Source organism: Sminthopsis crassicaudata, chromosome 2, assembly GCF_048593235.1.
Source record: "Sminthopsis crassicaudata isolate SCR6 chromosome 2, ASM4859323v1, whole genome shotgun sequence".
NCBI classification, from domain to species: Eukaryota; Metazoa; Chordata; class Mammalia; order Dasyuromorphia; family Dasyuridae; genus Sminthopsis; species Sminthopsis crassicaudata.
In genome coordinates, this window is record NC_133618.1 from 259,445,626 (window position 1) to 259,453,387 (window position 7,762).

Below are 7,762 nucleotides of genomic sequence, written 5' to 3' on the forward strand. Positions count from 1 at the left end.
ATCACAGATCAAAAGGAAATACAGTTTCTTAAAGGGAACACAACTTCAGTAAAAGGAACAGTTTCCCTCCACCTTCATAGAGAACTTGAACTTGTTGCCTCTCTTCCTTTATTTCCTAACCCCTCCTTCCTTAGTTCATTCTGTTTGATCTTCAATAACTCACATGGTAAATGCATTGTCAACTTTGAGACTTTGGGAACACTTAGATTCTAACTTTTAGGAAGGATAGCAATTTTAGAAAGACATATGAAAGAAGCCTGATAACACTAATCATCTTAGTAGCAATATCAAACATTTTGTGCCTAAAGTGGAGAAAACAGACAAGAGTGAAAAGAATGTTATTCCACCAGATCTGGTTGACTAGAATGAGGCTGGGTGGTTTTAAGGAGTAATGCAATTGCCAGCAATTCTCAATTAAGTAAAAACCTAAGTCATCTGCTGTTAAGTCTGGGAAGGGCTTTATACACCCTCCTATATATATTTGATATATATAGTTGATATATAGCTTATATATATGTAGTTGATCTGGCTCAAAATCCTTCAACCTATATTGCTGAGACACAACCTTCATTGCTTTTACCATTTTACCCAGTTTCCCTAATTGTCCTATTCAGTTACTCTGCCTCAGGTTATAACTATTCCCTCTTAATATTAGGATAAAGGTTTTATATCTTAGACCTTAGGGTATACTTATTCCTCTTAATGTTTGATGGGATAAAGGTCTTTATCCACTTTAGACATCATTAGAATATCAGGAGCCTCTCCAGTACCTCCCTCCATCTTGTTATCCTAGGTGTCTCCTCCCATTAGGTCGTCCCCATCCAGGTACCTCCCCCATTATGTTATTGTTGTTAACCTATAAAAAATCCTGTATCCAATATTCAGTGCTGCATTCTTTGAGATAATAGTCTCGTTCAGCCCTGGGACCAACCATGGATCCATTTGGTCCCAGTAAATCTCTCCATTTAATAAATTCTGTATTGAATACTCTAATCTGTCTTACTCAGTTTCTCCAGCATTACACTGACCCTTCCTTCCATCAACCCTTTAACACATCTGTGATTTTCTCTGTATGTGATGGAAGTTTACAAAGGTTTTACATATCTATTCCCTTTTAATACCCATACACAAAGAAACATATAACTTATAATAAGGTTTAAATGTCACAGAAGCCATCTCAGCTCTTAAATCTTATTGTTACTTGGCTCACCAACATCTCTTTTCTTTTAATAATAGCAGAGACATACTTGATAATACTATAAATTGGAATTCTAGTGACTGAAACAAAATGCAAACACTACTCAACAGATTAAAGTTAAACCTATGAATTTAGGACAGGAAAGAATGTACACAAGGAGACTAAAAGCATTTGGGAGAAAGATAACTGAGATAATGGTATAATAAACTTTACTCTGATGCATAGATCAACTATTTACATCTCTGTCTAAGTAACCAAGATCCATGCCTTATGGGTTTTAATCATTTACATCATAGTAGATTTTGTTGGGCTATAGGAATTTTAAAAGTGTACTTTGTATCAAACCTATGAGCATTTACAACACACACACACACACACACACACACACACATGTCTCTGATCAATAAACTTCCAAGAGTCCATAATCAAGACTTCTTCACTTGGCCCTGGTATGTTGTCACATCCTTAATCTTACTACAGGAGCTGGACTCCAACAGTGGCAGCCAAACTAGGGATGGAACATGAATAGATCTTCGGTGGAAGGGTGCCCACTTAAACATTCCTGTACAATTCAGGTAAATGGGGAATTAAATAATAAAAAGTGAGGATAAAGTGGGAAAAAAGGTGATCAGTAAAAAGCACTTTATCACTGGAAATAATTTAGTATTAGAAATAATTTGTCATTAGGTTGACACAAGGAAAGATACCAAATATCAAATAAATATAGAATATAAGATATCAGATATATGGAAATATATATAATAAGATAAAATTTATAAGATTGGTTATTGTCCAGCTGATATTAATATAGTATACATATTGAATTTGGAATAAGGCAAAATCAATCAGATAGTAGGGTGATTAATTAATACTTTCAGATACTATTCTCAGTTATTAATTAATTAATTAAAAGGAAAAGGATTGGGAGATCTTCTAATTTCTCCAACCTTCAGGGACAGTTCCCTTAAATCCTTAAAGTAAATTCTTTTATCAGTACCTTAGAGGAAGACAGGAGGGCAGAGATTGTGAAGTATAAATGCTGGAAGAGGGGAAGAAGTACCACCTTCTCTCCTCTGGGCTTCCTATTTGGATCTCTTTCATAGACATAGACTCAAAGAAAAGTCAAATTCTTATACCTGGGAACTAGTTTAAGAAACACTTTCAAAGAGCTAAAAGAAATAGAAAGGACTATTCCTTTTGAAATACAAATAGTCTTTCTAGCTCCTGATCTAAATAATCCAATTTAAATTTAAAAACTCTTAGCCAGTTTTTATCAGTAAAGGAAGGCAATTTAAAACTCTATTTAAACAACTTGCCTTTAAAAAATGTTAATACTAATTTAAGGGAGCATTAGCTGTCAGAAAATCAAAATACCTTACTTCCACCTTTCAAGAAACTGCTTAAAATTCAGAAAAATTTAATATTTAAACTATTTTTTCAAATTCTTGTAGATATTTTGAACATGAAATATATTTTCTTCTCACTAGAGACCCACTCAAGTCCACTTCCTTCTGATATGCTAGTGATGGGGGTTGAGGTCCCTTTAAGATTCCTTTCTAATTGTCCAACCCATGGCTGACCTTGATTCACAAATCCTGGTCAAAGGCACCCTTTGAATATCCAGGCCCAGCTTCCCCCAGCCCTCACTTGATCTGAGCTAACTGAAAAGCCCGCCAAGAACTTGGAACTCCTCACAATCTTTTCGGTATAAAAGAGGTGAGCCAGAACTCTCTCTTTGTAGGAGCCCTCCCGCCAACACATGTTGTCCTTCCAGCCATGTAGGGGTTCCTGCCCATCCAGTGGCCACCTCTGGCCCTGGCGTCTTTCTAACTGAACTTTACTTCCAAATTTCTATAATAAACCTTTTATTTATCAATCTAGGTTTTCAGGCCTGTAAATTCATTTACAGGGGACACTGCTTCTCATGGGATTATCTTACTATCTATGCGCTGAGAAATGGGGTTCTCCCTTTCCTTTCCCTCATTACTAGGTCTTATTTTAGGATGTAGTTTATAAGCATTGCCAGGGTTTAAGATTATTTTGAATTTTTAAGAAAATGTCTTCTTTGCTATACCACTTCTCACCATAGTAGTTTTTCTTAAATACATAGGGGGAGAAGCATGGCACAGTATTAATAATACCTTATAAAAAATAGGAAAAACACAAAAATAGAATTTTAAAAATATGTATATAAAAAATAAAAAAAATTGGGGTAGTGAAGGTTTTGGGGAGCACAGGAAAGGAGGTATTCTGGATGCAATCTATCACTGATTTTAAGCCAAGTCTAAAATGGAAATTGGAGGGGATAATTTGGTTACTCTAAATGATTATCAGGAATTAGTGTAGGATATTAATTTAATTAAACTGTATTTAAAATTGGGAACACATGAATTGACAAAATTATTTCAAATTTTACAAAGACATCATAATCCAAATTCTAAAAGAAATCTTACCAACTAAGCTAGGCTCAATGAGAGGGGCAATAAATTCTTGTTACTTGGACAGCAAGGGTGTATTTGGCTAACTAGTTTCAGAAGGGCTTTTCTGTTTGTCCTCATATGATGGTGATATTGATTCAAAGAGCAAGTTCTATTGAATAGGTACTAAGGTCCAATTGATAATATTTTTTAACTACTAATTTTACAATTCATGACTCAGCATCAATGGATATTTCCATAACTGACTAACAAAAGTTAGCCTCTTTTATTCCATCTATCTGGACTGTAGAATGTGCCTTAAATCCCCTGGAAAGATGGGCTTGAGAGATGAGGCTTGAAAAAAAGCCCTAAATTTAAGATGACCCAGCCAAATACCAAACCTTTTTTGCTTACCTAAAAAGACCCTTGTTTCTTTTTATGTAAAAACCCTGTAACCCTCCTTAGCAAAAAAATAGCAATGAAAATTTAATTCAAGATCTCTGTCTCCCTTCCCTTGTCTTTGAACACTATTATTAAGTATGATTTTTAATACTTTGCTTAAAAATACACAGTAGGAGTTATATGCAATTATTGCTACACTGTATACCACTCAAGATCTTCTTAATATTTTTCAGATAGCAAATTTTCTGTTTTTTGAAACAGCCCAAGTCCTGAATATTCTGCTGGTTACAAGAAGATTTCTTAACAGTAATTTTTTTGTGTGTGAGTGTGTAAAAGAATAATTGATGTTTGTGCAAGTGATAATAATTGGATAACCTGTTTTTTATTTTTCAGGTTTATGGTGTTATACAAAGTTGAGACAATTCTCTTCCATGTCCTTTTTGTTTGTGTCTGTTTGCTTCTGGGCAGAATGTCCATGTCATATGAGTATGTAAACTAGATTTTGGAAAGAGTCATAGAACAACTAGCCAGAAAAAAAAAACACTTTGTGGTGTAGTTTGTATGCTGAAAAATGTCCTGAAAAAGGGTCTAATTTTTTTCTGTGAATTTAAAATCTCTGGCTAAAGTTTGAAAAAATTCACAGAAAAAGTGATTCAAAAATAAAATTAAAATAATATCTTACAGTTTTTCTAAAAAGTTTTGTGAGTAAAATGCCCTAAAGTCTCAGAATTTTGAGAAGATTGATTATGGAATATGGAAATTAGTCAAAAACAACAATTGGGAAAACAGGAACTTTTACTAACTTTTCTCTGAATTTTATCTTGTCTGGAATAATCTCCCACTTCAAATGGGAGTGAGAGTCTAGAGGGATTGCTGATGGGATTGTTGTCATCTTTATCATTATTTCCTAACTTCTCTCATATGTCAAAGAATCATAGAAAAAGCCTTAACAGTGGTAGACTCAAAATCTTGCAAAAAATTCCTGCTCAATTAAGCTTGGAGGAATGCAAATGGGGTGAGGGTCAAACTCCACTATTCTTAAAATTCTGTCCCAAGCTACCCCAGCTTCATCAGCTTCTGTCCAGCAATTGCTTGAGAAAAATCTGGGTGTCCCTGGCAGCACATGGAGTGTGTAAGACACTCAACTTCTTTTTCCTTTGGTAAATTCACCATTCTTTATTTCAATTACAGAATTGGACTAGCTATGTAATCTATGGCAAATTAATTTATATCTGCTCACTGCTCTGATTTATAGACAACGAATTATTGTTGCTTAACAAAAAACATGATATATGAATGTTAAATTGCTTCATATTTTGATAACTTTATCGGTTTTTAGATGTGACCAATATGCAATACTAATGTTGAGAGATATAATTTTTTGGGATGTGTAAAGTATATTAAGCAAATTGAAATAGGCCTCGAAATATAGTGTATAGAATCTCTTTCTCTTTCCTTTGTCCTTCCGTGACATGAAGAAGGGATAAGAGGGAGAGAAAGAAAATGTAATTTGTTATTTGAGATATGATGATAAATCATTTAATTAAATTCCATTCAAAGCTCAGCTCAGATGTGGCAACTATTAAGAAAATGAAAAGTCTATTTAGCTTTGTCCATCCTATTTCAAATTATTTTGTAAATGTAAATTAAGGAATTAGGTATGTTTTATTGCCGCTAGAAAATAGAAAAATTACATCAAAAACTATTTGATTATTCTCAGGAAAAATTATTTTTAAAAAATTTGTTAACTAAGTTATTTGGAGCTATTGTCATGTTAAATCTAAATCTGATAATTACTGTATACAGCACAGCCATCAAAACATGATGAAGGGTGGGGGTTGGGCAACAAACAGCTCAGCTCCTTCCCTGGGACTACTGCCCAACCTTTTAAGCTTGTCAATTTTCTTAAACTTTCAGGATAAATAAGGGCATCAGCTTTGAGAGAAGAGCCTTTTTAAGAGATATAGTAACATATATATTAAGGAAATTATATACATAAGTTCTGTAAGTTCATTTAATGATCAGTTCTTTACACCAGGATGAGTTTAACACGTGAAACAAGTAAAACAATCTTTTATGTATTTAAATTTCGTTAACTTTTGGTGAACTTTGGTAAAAGAGATAATTTATCTAGTCTTAAGTTGCAGTTAGTAGACTTTGATATGGGAGATGAAACTTTTTCGGTATGAATGGTCCCAACCAGGAGGTGGTCTAGAAGTTAGTGGTAATAAGAGAGTTGTTAAGAATACCCTTTAAATAGGCCACTTTAAAGTGAAAGAATTCACTCATTCCTGAATTATTAGTTGCAAAATGAAAATTTATTGTATAGAAATCAATTTACCGAGAGACTGACTTCTATAGTGGCAGATCTATTGGAAAATGGAGTTTTGGCACTGAGAATGCTTTCTCAGAAGGCATAAGGATTCTGACAGCTTAATGAGCTATCTAGGTCTATCTGCAAAGACTTTGGTGGAGGGAAGCTATTATACTGAGTATCTTTAGTGAGGCTGGGACAGCCCGGATCTCCTATTGGAATGAACAACACTTCAAAGGGGTGCTTTTTGACCAGGATTTCTAATTGAATCAAAGGCTCTGATATCCTGGAAAGATGACTTACCTAGGGGGATATGTTTTCCCCAGGAGGAGCTGAGAATCTGAAAGGGATCACAGATCAAAAGGAAATACAGTTTCTTAAAGGGACCACAACCTGCTTCAAAATCTCTTGGGACAATAACTGATACATTATTTCTGAGTTTTGGATTTGATTGCCTTATCATTAAGACAGTATACTTACCACTTGAAAGAAATTTCATAAGCTACTGAAAGAAATGTGACCCTGAACAAATAGGAGTCTAATAGGATAAGAGTTGGGAGCTTTTGTTCAAAGTGAGATCCTTCTGATTCAGTCCCAATTCTGTTTCTGTGTTTCATATTTGATCATTCCTGAGTCTGATAAAGTAAAACTATTAGAATTGGATATCAATCTAAAGAAGTTTTATCGTGTGTGTGCTCTGAAGCTGAGGCCTGAATAATCAGTTTTGATGGTATTATCATACCTTCATATTTTCCTTTCATGACAAATTTCTATAATAAGAGCAAATGGTCAACACAAATTCAAGTATATAATATTTTGTTGTTTTCAATATGAAAATATGTAGTCAATATATCCTAAATAATTTGATGAATGACTATTTGGCTTAGTCATCCATTTGTTATAGATATATAGATATTTGATGAAATAAATTCTTCATAGGTTTACAAAATAATGTAAGGACAATTAATATGATTGTCTATAAGAATGAACTGTTATTTTTTTGTTCATTTAAAACTAAAACTGAAACATCTTTAAGATTGGTATATATTGTATGTCCTCTAATACCAATATATTTCATTACCTGAAAATTGTTGCTCAATATACAGTTTCTTTACATCTTAGAGAAGTCCTTGTGGACTTGTCTTTTTATCTCAGATCATCCTAACCTCTATTTCTTAGAATTGTCTTATATTCTAGATTTCGTCCAGTTACAGCTGCATTGACCAGCTTCAAGGAATTAAATCAACCTTTGGACACTTCAGTCAGCCTCAACTTGCCATTCCTTCCATAAAAAGATGGGACCCTGAAAGTGACTCAAATCTATGCCCATTCTCAGCAGAAAGCAATTTCAGAAAATGAGATCCCCTTGGCACCCAGAGGACTTTGAACCCCTTGTTTAAAGGAGGGAATTGGAACTGATTGGTGAATGGA